We start from the raw sequence: 14923 nt of genomic DNA on the forward strand, positions 1-14923 counted from the left end.
TTTTTTTAGATTCCACATATAAGTGATAACATACAGTGTTTGTCTTTGTCTGACTTATTTCACTTAGCACAATGCCCTCAAAGTTCATCCATGTAATTGCAAATGGCATTATTTCATTGCTTTTATGGCTGAAGAGCATTCCATTGTATATATATAGTATACCACATCTTGATCCATTCATCAGTTGATGGGCACTTAGGTTGCTTCCGTATTTTGGCCATTGTAAAGCTGCTATGAACATTGGGGTGTGTGTATCTTTTTGAATTAGTGTCTTTGGTTTTTTCAGATATAGACCCAGGAGTGGAATTGCCCACTCTTAACCATTGTGCTCTCAGATCCCCGTGGAAGCACCATGAAGATTGAGGCTTTTTCTGTTTTATTGCTCTGACCTTGGCTCTCAGTGCTAAGAACCTAAAATGTCTGAATGCGGGTCCAGTTCCAAGAAGAAGCATTTTACCTCCTTGCTGGGCTGGGTGGTGGAGCCATTGCAGCAAGCTCTGGGCCTCAGGAATAGTCAGCCAGGTCACGCGTTTAGGAGAATGAACAGCTTCAGGGAAGTCGCAGGCATAACTCTTTGGTGTAGATAAATGAAAGTCAAAGCGAACTTGTTAGAAGTGTGTAGCTCAATTTCAAGAAGCTAACCACATATGGCTATTTACATTTAAATTAGTTAAAATCAAATAAATGTGTTCATCTATTGCACAAGCAACATATTAAGAGTTTGGGATGGGGGGAATTCCCTGATGATCTGGTGATTAGGATTTGACCCTTTCACTGCTGTGGCCTGGTTTCAATCCCTGGCCAATAAGATCAATAAGATCTCTGCAAGCCTTGTGGCCTGGCCAAAATTTAAAAAAAAAAGTTTAGTAGAAACATGTGACTAGTGGACATGTTCGCATCATGGCAGAAAATCCCGTGGAATGGTGTTGGTGCAGATGGACCATCATTTAGCTAAGCATTCTTCTACTATTAGATATTCATGTTGCTTCCAATATTTTGCTACTATAATCAGTGTGACAAGATTATAAAACTATTCTTTCATTAAAATAAAGTTTTCTTTTTATAAAGTTTTTGGTTTTTCTTTTTTGTCCTCCACTTGTGGTTTGTGGGATCTTAGTTCCCTGACCAGGAATTGAACCCAGGTCCTCAGCAATGAGAGAGCAGAGTCCTACCCACTGGACTGCTGGGGAATTCACTGTAAGACTTCTTACACACAGATCTTTGCCCATGTGTGCATGTATGTCTGATAGCTACACTTCTCAAGGGAACTTGTAGGTAAAAGGGCACATGCATTTTACATTTAGACTTTGCCAAGTCCCCCTTCAAAGAGGTTACTCAAATTTACACTCAGCCAACAAGAATCAACACCCACAGCCTGGCCAGAACTGGGACTCCTCAACCTTTGATCTTTGCTTGTCCACTAGGTGAATAATGATATAATAGTTTTAATTTGGAAATTATTTTGTTTCTCCTAACACCATTAGGACCTCATTCATTATTCCACTGACAAAAGTACTTTCAATATGACAAACATTTTTCCAAGTCATTTGTATCTTAGTTGGGGACTTTGTCCTTCAGGACAGTGTCTACTGTTTATATTGATTGCCTCACCCGTCACTGGTTTTGAACTGTGTGCTGCTAATTATTAGCTATGGTGGATGCAGAGGGAAAGGCAAAATTGGATATGGAATGCCCAGAGCTATGAAACTATAAAAGGGCCTGGCTGTCACTTAAAAAGAGTATGTTTCTCATAAGAGATTCCATTTCACATACAGCTTGTAACTGGACAGATAAGGGGCTATCACCTGATTCTTATCCTCTTGAGTGGTTGACTGACTTGCTCTTGGAAAGCAAATCTGCAGAGACATATACACAGGACTTTTGTTGATTTTTAGGACTGTTGATTCTTAAACTGTATAGAGACTTCCCTGGTGGTCCAGTGGTTAAGACTCTGTGCTTCCAATGCAGGAGGGGGTACAGGTTTGATCCCTGATTGGGGAACTGGGATCCCACATGCTGGTTGGTCAAAAAAAAAAAAAAGACCCCAGTGAGGTGGATGAACCTAGAGCCTATTATGCAAAGTGAAGTAAGTCAGAAAGAGAAAGACAAATATTGTATATTAACGGATACATATGGAACCTAGAGAGGGTACCGATAAACCTACTTGCAGGGCAGCAAATGAGACGCAGATCTAGAGAACACACTTGTGGACCCAGCGAGGGAAGGAGAGAGTGGGACGAATTGAGAAAATAGCATGGAAACATATACATTACCATATGTAAAGTAGATAGCAAGTGAGAATTTGCTGTGTAAACCAGAGAGCTCAACTCAGTGTTCTGTGACAACCTAGAGGGGTGGGATGGGGTGGGAGACGGAAAGTTGGTTCAAGAGGATGGGACATATGTATACCTATGGCTGATTTGTATTGATGTGCGGCAGAAGCCAACACAGGATTGTAGGGCAATTGGTCTCCAATACTTGCATTTTGTTCTATACTTCTCAATATTGTACAATTATAATCTTGATAATTATTAGTTACTCAAGAACAGTTGCTTTATGAGTATTGTTCAATTGTCATCACCAATAGAATGATACTCAAATGTGTTCTTTCTATAAAACTTTATAAGTAATAAAAAAAGACCCCCAAACTGTGTAACATTTAAAGATAATTATGGTACACCCATGCCATAGCAGCATTATTCCATAGCCAAAAATGGAAAGAATCAAAATGTCTATCAACAAGAAAAACGGATAAACAAAATGTGGTATATACATACATTAGGATATTGTTTAGCCATGAAAAGGAAGAGGATTCTGACCAAGGCTGCAACATGGATGAATCTGGAGTGCATTATACTCAGTGAGATTAGCCGGTCATGAAAGGACAAATACTGGACAAGTCCGGTTATATGAGGTCCTGCTGCTGCTGCTAAGTCACTTCAGTCGTGTCCGACTCTATGTGACCCCATAGACAGCAGCCCAACAGTCTCCTCTGTCCCTGGGATTCTCCAGGCAAAAATACTGGAGTGGGCTGCCATCTCCTCTCCAATGTATGCGTGCATGCTAAGTAGCTTCAGTTGTGTCTGACTCTGTGCAACCCTATGGACAGCAGCCCACCAGGCTCCTCCGTCCACAGGATTCTCTAGGCAAGAATACTGGAGTGGGTTACCATTTCCTTCTCCAATATGAGGTCCTAGAGAGGTCAAATTAATAGCCACAGAAAGTAGAATGGGGGTTTACCAGAGGCTGAGGGAGGGGGAATGGGGAGTTGTTTAAGTAGGACAGAGTTTCAGTCACCTATGGAGATCATGGTAATGCTTTCATGAAAAACGTGAATGTACTTAATGTCACTGAACTGTACACTTGGAACATATTAAAATGGTTATTTATATGTGTGTGTGCGTGCGTGTATATACATGGAAAAGTGTTTAGGAAATAGGTGGAAAAATAGAAAATAGTCATAGAGGCTCTTGCTTGGGAAGATTTTTTTTTCTTTTCTTTGGACAGGCCAAGTGGCTTGCAGAATCTTAGTTCCCCGACCAGGGATGGAACCTGGCCTTGTAGTGAAAGCACTGAGCTCTAACCACCAGACAGCCAGGGACTTCCCTGGGAAGATTTTAAAATGTTGTCTGGAAAATGAACCATCTGTGATTACCCCAATGTATAGGTTTCTCCCAGATGCTCAAGGGGATGGAGCATCGGGGTGGAAGAGGGCGCTAGTGAGAAGCTTTACAACCTAAATGGAGAGTCCAGTTCTCTCCAAGGTCAGCTGCAAACTTCAACAGCCACCAGGGGCCATAGTAAGGGGCTTTGTACCACAGTACTCAACACCACTGCCCTGTACACTTATAAGTGGTTAGATGGTTCATTTTATGTTATGTGTATTTTTAAAATGACAATTAAAACATTTTTAAATGTACTTTCAAAAAACAAGCAGAGCAAACATGTTGTACTATTAAGGTTTGAGCTTCCCAGGTGGCGCTAGTGGTAAAAGAACCCTCCTGCCAATGCAGGAGGCAAGAGATGTGGGTTCTATCCCTGGGTCCCGAAGAGCCTCTGGAGAAGGAAATGGCAACCCACTCTAGTATTCTTGCCTGAAAAAAATCCTATGGACAGAGGAGCCTGGTGGGTTACAGTCCATTGGGTCGCAAAGAGTCGGACATGACTGAAGCAACTTAGCACGGAGCACATTGAGGTTTGTTAGAGATGGATGCTGGTTATATTATTCTCTGTCCTTTCTTGAATGTTTAAAATATTCCACAATTAGGAAAAAACTCTGAAAGTAGTTCTTTAGGACACATGGGCAAAAAACTGTGAACTAGAATCCTTTTAGCTTTTATGCAAATCCTTAGACTTTAAAAGGAGCAATAAGGCTTTGATTATCTTTTTCAAGTTAAAAGCCTACCTATTGCCAGGTGGCACAGTGGTAAAGAATCTGTCTGCCAGTGCAGGAGGCAAAAGAGGCATGGGTTTGATCCCTGAGTCAGGAAGATTCCCTGGAGGAGGAAATGGCAACCCCACAGAAGTTTGGTGGGCTACAGCCTATGGGTTCACAAAGAATTGGACACAGCTGAGCACAGTGGGGGTCCAGTGGTTAAGAATCTGCCTTGCAATTCAGGGGACATGGGTTTGATCTCTGGTCGGGGAACTAAGATCCCGCATGCCATGGGCAACTAAGCCCATGCACCACAACTTAGAGAAGCCTGTGTGCCACAGGAAAGATCCAGCGCAGCAACACCCCCACCCCACACACACACACAAAAAGATCAACAGTATGGTTTTGATTATCTATTGCTGCTTTGTAAGCCATTCTGAACTTAGTGGTGGAAAATAATTATGATTGTTTATGATGATATCGCACAGTTTTTGGGCTCAGCAGGGTGGTTACTGCAGGGATCTCTCATGTGCTTGGGGTGGAAGATGGCTAGAGGAATAAGGGAAGCTTCCTCACTCACTCATCTGACATTGGGAACTGGTTTTGGCTGAGACCTCAGTGGCAGCTGTTACCAGAACACTGCATGGATCAGCTTCATGTGGTTGAGGGTTCCTCCCAGTACAGCGGCTGGCTTCCAAGAGCCAGCCGCCATTGAGAGCCAGGGGAACAAGGCATGACTTCTACCACATTCTGTGCAGTAGAATCAAGTACAGCTAAAAGGTACAACTTCAAGGTCACGTTATTAAAAAAGAATTGGTTGTCCTCCACCCTCTGTTTCCTTCTTCCCTTGGGCTTGTTAACCAGGGTGCCAGTGCGCCAGCTTTGACCCCAGGGAGGGAGTGGCAGGGCTGTGAGGCAGCTGTCCACATTCAAGGGGAAGATAATTAGTTTCTACATTTTTATTCTGCTTTTGCCTCCCCCTACCCCCACAATGTGGTTAAAAAAACACATAACATAGAATGTACGATCTTAACCATTTTAAAGTAAGGAGCTCAGTACTGTTAACTGTATGCACATCATTATGACAGAAGCCCAGAACATTTGCATCTTATAAAACTAAAAGTCATTAAATAACAACTCCCCACCCACTTCCACCCAGCCTTTGGTAACCAGCATTCTACTTTCTGTCCTTAAGAGTCTGACTACTCTAGAGACTTCATGTAAGTGGAATCTTACAGTATGTGTCTTTTTTTTGTAACTCTCTTATTTCACTTAGCATAATATCATAAAGTTTCATCCATGTTGATAGGATTTCCTTCCTAATTTTTAAGGCTGAATGGTATTCCATTTTATGTGTATACGTTTTGTTTATCCGTCTGTCAATGGACACTTGGGCTGCTTCTATCTCTTGGCTGCTATGAACATGGATGTACAAATATCTCTTTGAGATCCTGCTCTGAATTCTTTTGGGTATATTCTCAGAAGTGGAATTCCTGGATCATATGGTAGTTCTGGGCTTCCCATGTGGCCCTACTAGTAAAGAACCTGCCTGCCAATGCAGGAGACATAAGAGACACAAATTTGATCCTTGAGTCAGGAAGATCCTCTGGAGGAGAGCATGGCAACAAACCACTCCAGTATTCTTGCCTGGAGAATCCCATGGACAGAGGAGCCTGGCGGGCTATAGTTCATAGGGTCCCAAAGAGTTGGATACCACTGAAGTGACTTAATGGTAGTTCTATTTTAATTTTTTGAGAAAGTACCATACTGTTTTCCATAATGGCTGTACCATTTTACATTCCCACCAACAGTTCCCAAAATTTCCAATTTCTTCACATCCTTTCCAACACTTGTTATTTTCTGTGTGTGTGTGTGTGTGTTTTAATATAGTAGCCAGAGCATTACCCCATTCGCTTTTGAGAAAATTGTTGCGAGTTTGAGCTGCGCAGTTACCCAGCTAGTGAAAGGCAGAGGCCATAGTCCTATCCGTTTTCCTGATTGAAAGAAAAACTTTGCTTTCCCAAGGCTATTTATCATGACTGTGCTTTCTTAACTAAAAGTTAAAGTGTGCATCCTTTTTTTAAATCAATATTTTTTTAAAATTGAAGTATTTGGCTTGACTGCTCTCTCTCCCTTTGGACTCTCCTTTTTCTCCACCAGGTCACCGGTGTCTCCTCCCTAACCCCTCTCTACTCTACCCAACTCTGTGAATTTCTGTGTGTTCCAGACGGGGAGAACACTTAGGGAACTGATTACTGGCTGGATCTGTCTCCCTTCTTTTCATTCCCCCCTTTTATCCTCCTGGCCACCTCTGTCTCCTTCCTCCTTCTTCTCTCCTCTGTATAATTTCGTGAACATTTCTGAGTGGTCCAGTTGTGGAGTGCACGTAAGGAAGTGATTACTGGCTAGCCCACTCTCTCCTCTATTGATTCTACCTCATCTCATTCAGGTCACCTCTAAATCCCTCCTCCCTCTTCTCTTCTCCATGTAACGCTGTGAACCTCTCTGGGTGACCCTCATGGTAGAGAAACTTTTCATCTTTAACGTAGATGTTTTATCAATGGTGCTGTATAGAAGGAGAAGTTTTGAAACTACTGTAAAAATAAGACCAATAACTGGAAGCAGGAGGCTTAAGTCCAAACCCTGACTCCAGGGAACTCCTGACTCTAAGGAACATTAATTGACAGGAGCTCATCAAACGCCTCCATACCTACACTGAAACCAAGCACCACACAAGGGCCAACAAGTTCCAGGGCAAGACATACCAAGCAAATTCTCCAGCAATAAAGGAACACAGCCCTGAGCTCCAAGATACAGGCTGCCCAAAGTCACCCCAAAGCCACAGACATCTCATAACTCATTACTGGACACTTCATTGCACTCCAGAGAGAAGAAATCCAGCTCCATCCACCAGAACATCGACACAAGCTTCCCTAACCAGGAAACCTTGACAAGCCACCTGTACAAACCCACACACAGCGAGGAAACGCCACAATAAAGAGAACTCCACAAACTGCCAGAATACAGATAGGACACCCCAAAATCAGCAATTTAAATAAGATGAAGAGACAGAGGAATACCCAGCAGATAAAGGAACAGGATAAATGCCCACCAAACCAAACAAAAGAGGAAGAGATAGGGAATCTACCTGATAAAGAATTCTGAATAATGATAGTGAAATTGATCCAAAATCTTGAAATCAAAATGGAATCACAGATAAATAGCCTGGAGACAAGGATTGAGAAGATGCAAGAAAGGTTTAATAAGGACCTAGAAGAAATAAAAAAGAGTCAAAATATAATGAATAATGCAATAAATGAAATTAATATAGTAGCCATCCTAATGGATGGGAAGTGGTATCTCACTGTGATTTCGATTTCCATTTCTCTGACAGTCAGTGATACTGAGAATCTTTTCATATGCTGTTTGGCTATTCGTATATCATCTTTTCAGAAATTTCTATTCAAGTTCTTTGTCTACTTTTAAATTGGGTTATTTGATTTTGGGCATGTGGAGTTGTAAGACTATATTCTGGGTATTAACCCTTTACTGGAGAAGGCAATGGAACCCCACTCCAGTACTTTTGCCTGGAAAATCCCATGGATGGAGGAGCCTGGTAGGCTGCAGTCCACGAGGTCGCTAAGAGTCGGACACAACTGAGCGACTTCACTTTCGCTTTTCACTTTCCTGCATTGGAGAAGGAAATGGCAACCCACCCCAGTGTCCTTGCCTGGAGAATCCCAGGGACGGGGGAGCCTGGTGGGCTGCCATCTATGGGGTCGCACAGAGTTGGACACGACTGAAGCAACTAAGCAGCAGTAGCAGTAGCAACCCTTAACTAGATGAAGGATTTGCAAATATTTTCTCTCCCATTCTATAGGTTGTCTTTTCACAACCTCTCCCATCTTTTCATGGAGAAATGTCCAAGGATTTGCAAATATGTTTTAAAGTCACCACAACATGAAAGGGTTTGGGGGAAGAAAAATTCTTGCTGTGTTCTGATTGCCCTCCCTAGAGATCACCTCTGTCACCTCAGTTTATTGTGTAGCTTTCCAGAGATTTTCTTTGAGGCTTTGGGATGTAATGTCTCTATAGAAATTGTGCAGAGTTTGTATTCATGCAAAGTGAACTGTGAAGTAGATGCTGGCTTCTCTGGGACAGGTTTCTCTGAACCTCATAATTCTGATTTGTAACACAGGACAGTGGAGTGGGTGATTTGTAAAGACCCTACATCCTGAATGAATATGGGCCACATGCTGGGAAAGAGTGCTTTCTCATAAACTTCTGGAGCCTCCTTTCACTCGATTGATGGAAGTTTGGGCTTGTCTTGGAAGGTAATTTCTTAAAGGAGAAAGCATTTACTCTGAGCAGAGTCTGAGTTGCTGTTATGTGAGAATCTGAGGCTGTGTTTCATTTCATTTAAATAAGAAAACAGTTCCTCTTGTCAGTTCTTCAGTTCTGTGCTGGGCGAAACTCTCACTTCAGTTCTTATTTTTCAGAAATTACAAAGGATGTGAAATATGGCACAGGAAGAAAACGAATCTGCTGCTCTGCCCTAAAATTCTTCCCCAATCTGAGATTCATAGCGTTGAATAAAAAGTTTCTCAGGCTCCAGTCAGGGAGCATCACGTTGGACTGCATCTTGGATTAACAGTGCAGAATTCTTTGAGTTTTGACTCAAACCTGCAGATTCAATCTTTGGACTTGGCTATAAATATACAATTTTACTTATCATGGAAGAAAAGATCCAATTTACAATAGCAACCATAATGATGAAATATTTAGTGGCAAACTTCTCAAGGTATGTGGAGGATATAAATATAAAAGATGTTAAAATTCTACTGTCACATATAAAAGAAAGCTTGGATGAATAGCTAGATGATCTTTGTTCTTAGAGAAGACGAATCAATTTTGGAACAATGTCAGTTCCTTAGATTTAGCCAGAAATTGATACAATCCCAATTAAATAACCAACAGAAAATTATGGGTGAATTTGAGAAAATGATGCTGAAATATATAAAAAAAAGTGAACATAAGAGAATTGGAATGGTTCCTTCCTCAACATAAGGAATTGAATGGTTCATTCAATTCTGTGCCCTGACATTCAACTGAGAAAAACCAGTACCTGAGTCCTTGTGGTGATATTCAGATACTAAATTAACCCCCACTGGAGCAGCCTCATTTCTGGCTTCTTGTTATGCAAAGTAACAAGTCTCTTTAAAAATTGTTTTGTTTATTTATTGGCTGTGCTGGGTCTTAGTCTTAGCATGTGGGATCTAGTCCCCTGACTAGAGATCGAACCTGGGCCCCTTGCATTGGGAGCATGGAGTCTTAGCCAGTGGACCATAAGAGAATTCCATTCTCTTCCTGGCATGAGAATTGCCAGGAAAAGTGGGAAATGGAGAATAGTGAGGGGAAACTTGCTTTACAGAGCAGAGATTTAAAAATAGAAACACCTACTAAACACTGGAACAGAATGTAGATTTTTAAAAAATTCTTGGTTTGGGAGCCTTTTCTTTTCTTTAGCAGACTGTCTTTTCAAATGTTTCTTTGTTTCTTTCTTTCTGGCTGTGCTGGGTCTTTGTTGCTGGATACAGGCTTTCTCTAGTCACAGTGGGTGGGAGCTACTCTCTTGTTTTGGTGTACAGGCTTCTCATGTGGTGTGTCTTCTATTGTTACAGAGCACTGGCTCCTGGGTTCTCGGGCTTCAGTAGCTGCAACATGTATGTTCAGTAGTTGTGATGCATGGGCCTAGCTGCTGCTTGGTGTGTGGGATCTTCCTGGAGCAGGGGTTGAACCCATGTCCTTGCATTGCAGGCAGATTCTTTATCACTGGACCACCAGGGAAGTCCTGGAAGCCTTATCTGAATGTAACCCAAAACTAAGAATTCATAGAAACAAATCTGATCATGAGAAAATAAAATTTCGTCTTTTGCAAAATATCAAAAGCAAAGCCAGCTTGGAAAATATATTCAGAATTCCTGTGTCAGGCAAAGAATTGTATATGTCCTTCATATACAAAAAGTGAGCACTAACAAACAAGCCAGTAGAAGAAATCATCACGGGAGGTCAAAATGAAGTTCACAAATGGCTGATAACTATATGAAAAAATGTTCAGCCTCATTTATAATGAAAAGAAGTGCAGACCAAAGCCATTAGTAATCTTTTGTGTATCCAGTATGTGAAAATAAAGAGTTTGATGATAACTCAACTGTTGAGGATACAGAGAAAACACTGCATATATTGTTAGTGGAAGTATAAACAGTGATACTTTTTGGAGACTGGCTTGGGAAAGTTTTTCAAGATGAAAAAAGTGCATACTTTGGATCCAGCGGGCTCACAGTTGGGTATTCAGCCTAGGTGGCATTGATGGTTGCCCCACCAGAATCTTTTTTTTTTTAATTAATTTTTATTGGAGTATAATTGCTTTTTTCCCCCCTGCCAGAATTGTTCTCCTTTTGCCTCCTCTGGAGCAGAACTCTTTCCTCTACAAGGCATGTATCTGTATGACTGCTGATGTGCCCATCCAGCAAGATGTAAGCAGGGCCTCCAACAAGCCCCTAAAATAAGACTTTCGAGTCACTTTTAAACACAGGCTGAAATAAAAAGAATGGGGAAGCCATAGCTGATTGGAGAGTGTTTCCAAGCAGAGGAGACAGTGCATACAGAGGCTCATGATTGGAAGGAGTAGTAGCTGCAGGGGTGTGGCTTGCAGGGCTGTATCACTTTGAGGGCTCTGGGTGGCAAATAAGAACAAATGCAATCAAAATTGACTTGAGGGACTTGCCCGGCGGTCCACTGGCTAAGACTCCATGCTCCCAATGCAAGGGGCCCAGGTTCGATCTCTAGTCAGAAGACTAGATACTATGCTACGGCTAAGACCCAGCACAGCCAATAAATAAACAAAACAATTTTTTAAGAGACTTGCTACTTTGCATAACAAGAAGCCAGAAATGAGGCTGCTCCAGTGGGGGTTAATTTAGTATCTGAATATCACCACAAGGACTCAGGTACTGGTTTTTCTCAGTTGAATGTCAGGGCACAGAATTGAATGAACCATATTCATGGTTCATAGCACAGTCTCATCATTTGGCCCATACAAGGTCTGTTTATATTCTTTTAAGAGTTAACTGGATGCTATTTATATGAACTGTGCAGAATAAGCAAATCCACAGAGAAAGAAAGTAGAGTGGTGGTTGTCAGAGGATGGAGGAGGGGGAGCAGGGAATGACTTTGAAATGGTATGCTGGGGTTTCTTTTTGAGGAGATGAAGATGTTCTGCAATTAAATGGTGATAATGGTTGTACAACATTATGAGTATACTAAAAGTCACAGAATTATACACCTTAAAAGACTGAATTTTATGAATAAAATTGTTTTTTAAAAGAGGAAGTTAAGGGACTTCCCTGGTGGTTCAGTGGTTAAGACTCTGTGCTCCCACTACTGGGGGCACAGATTCAATCGCTGGTCAGGGAACTAAGACCCTGAATGCCATATGGTATAGCTAGAAAAAGAAAAAAGCAAAAAAAAGTTGATTATTTTATTTAAAAATTTAAAAAAAAATTTGCTCGCACTGTGCAAATGCGCACAAATATATAGAGATGCAACCTGTGTGTGTGTGTGTGTTTTAAAACTTCCATTGTTTTTTAACAGGGAGGGATAAATTGGGAGTTTGGGATTGACATATACACACTATTATATTTAAAATAAATAACCAACCAGGATCTCCTGTATAGCATAGGAAACTCTGCTCAATATTCTGTAATAACCTAAATGGGAAAAGAATGTGAAAAAGGATAGACACATATATACATATATCTGAACAACTTTGCTGTACACCTGAAACTAGCACAACATTGTTTATCAGTTGTATCTAATATAAAATGAAAATTAAAAAAAAATTCCATTGCTTTTCCCTTAGCATTGTAACGGTTACCTATGGGGTCACACAGAGTCGGACACGACTGAAGCGACTTAGCAGTAGCAGTAGTATAATATCATAAGGATGCCAGAGCCTAGGCCTGGGGAGGGGTTAGCAAACTCTGCTGGTTAAATACTGTCAGGATTCTGTGAGACGGGGAGGAAGGGATGAGGAATGGCTGCTGGGTAGACCTCTGCTGTTGGAGTTTGGAGTGAAGCTTTTGGAGGTTTTAAACTCTGAAAAAATTATGGGCAAAGAAGTGATTCAAAATAACCCCATGGTTTAACAGTAAAGTGGGTAAAGCAAGTTTAACAGCTGTTTTTTTTTCTCTCTTTGGCTGTAGCTTGTAGCACGTGACACTTCCCTGACCAGGTATTGAACTTGTGCCCCCTGAAGTGAAAGCCCAGAGTCTTAATCTCCAAGGACGTCCTCTAACAGCTTTATAATAATCTCACGCTGGCCACCTTGATGTGTTTTTAAAAATAATAAATACCAAATTCTTCAGAATTAAAAAAAAAATTTATTTATTGGTTGCACTGGGTCTTTGTTGCTGCAAGCTAGATTTCTCTAGTTGTGGCCAGTGGGGACTGCTCTTCATTGCAGTGTGCGGGCTTCTCACTGTGGTGGCTTCTCTTGTTATGGAGCACAGGCTCTAGAGCCTGTGGGCTTTATTGGTTGTGGCTCACGGGTTTAGTTGCTCCACAGCATATGGAATCTTTCCACTAGGGATTGAACCGGTGTCCCCTGAATTGGCAGGCAGATTCCTATCCACTGTACCACCAGGGAAGTCCCTCAGAATTTCTAAGAATGGAACAAGTAGCTGGGGGACAGGCAAGGGAGGGGACTGAGTTCATCAGATAGGCCTTTCTGTTTATCTTGAATCTTGTAGCACTCAGGCTCTAAAATCTGAAGACTTGGCTTCCAATCCAGGCTTGGTCACTTCTTGGTTGTGTGACCTTGGACAGGACACCTCACTGTTCTGTGCCTCAGTTTCCTCATCTGGAAAGTAGGAGTACTATGGGTTCTGACATCCGAAGGTCAGTGTGATGATTCAATTAGCTAAGATATCTGTAAAGCATGCAGAATAGCACCCGGCACAGTTCAGGGTCCCTAAGTGTCAGCTATTGTTATGATCAACATCTGTTATGCATTGAAGTGTGTGCTCCAAGAAGCCATGTGGATGCCCTAACCCCAAGTACCTTAGAGTGTGACCTTATTTGTTTGTTTATTTGGAGGCAGTACTGCACAAAGTAATGCTGAAAATTCTCCAAGCCAGGCTTCAACAGTACATGAACTAAGAACTTCCAGATGTCCAAGCTGGCTTTAGAAGAGGCACAGGAACCAGAGATCAAATTGCCAACATCTGTTGGATCACAGAAAAAGCAAGAGAATTCCAGAAAAACATCTGCTTCACTGACTATGCTAAAGCCTTTGACTGTGTGGATCACAAAAAACTGTGGGAAATTCTTCAAGAGATGGGAATACCAAACCACCTTACCTGCCTCCTGAGAAACCTGTATGCAAGTCAAAAAACAACAGTTAGAACTGGACATGGAACAACGAACTGGTTCCAAATTGAGAAAGGAGTACGTTAAGGCTATATATTGTTACCTTGCTTATTTAACTTATATGCAGAGTACATCATGTGAAATGCCAGGCTGGATGAAGCACAAACTGGAATCAAGATTGCAGGGAGAAATATCAATAACCTCAGATGTGCAGATGACACCACCCTTATGGCAGAAAGTGAAGAAGAACTAAAGAGCCTCTTGATGAAAGTGAAAGAAGAGTGAAAAAGTTGGCTTAAAGCTCAACATTCAGAAAACTAAGATCATGGCATCTGGTCCCATCACTTCATGGCAAATAGATGGGGAAACAATGGAAACAATGACACACTTTATTTTCTTGGGCTCCAAAATCACTGCAGATGGTGACTGCAGTCATGAAATTAAATGACATTTCCTCCTTGGAAGGAAAGCTATGACCAGCTTGGACAGCAGATTAAAAAGCAGAGACATTACTTTGCCAACAAAGGTCCATCTAGTCAAAGCTACAGTTTTTCCAGTAGTCATGTATGGATGTGAGAGTTGGACCATAAAGAAGGCTGAGCTCCATAGAATTGATGCTTGATGCTTTTGAACTGTGGTGTTGGAGAAGACTCTTGAGAGTTCCTTGGACAGCAAGGAGATCAAACCAGTCCATCCTAAAGGAAATCAGTCCTGAATGTTCATTGGTAGGACTGATGCTGAAGCTGAAGCTCCAATACTTTGGCCACCTGATGCAAAGAACTGACTCAATGGAGATGACCCTGATGCTGGGAAAGACTGAAGGTAGGAGGAGAAGGGGCCAACAGAGGATGAGATGGTTGGATGGCATGACCAACTCAATGGACGTCAGTTTGAGCAAGCTCCTGGAGTTGGTGATGGACAGGGAAGCCTGGCATGCTGCAGTCTATGGGGTCACAAAGAGTCCGACATGACTGAGCTACTGAACTGAACTGAACTAACTGCGAGGCAGATGGGCTCTTAGCTGCCAGACCAGGGATTGAAGCCACATCCCCTGCACTGGAAACACAGAGTCCTAACCACTGGGCCACCAGGGAAGTCCCAGAATGTGACCTTATTTGG

Source organism: Bubalus kerabau, chromosome 16, assembly GCF_029407905.1.
Source record: "Bubalus kerabau isolate K-KA32 ecotype Philippines breed swamp buffalo chromosome 16, PCC_UOA_SB_1v2, whole genome shotgun sequence".
NCBI lineage: Eukaryota > Metazoa > Chordata > Mammalia > Artiodactyla > Bovidae > Bubalus > Bubalus kerabau.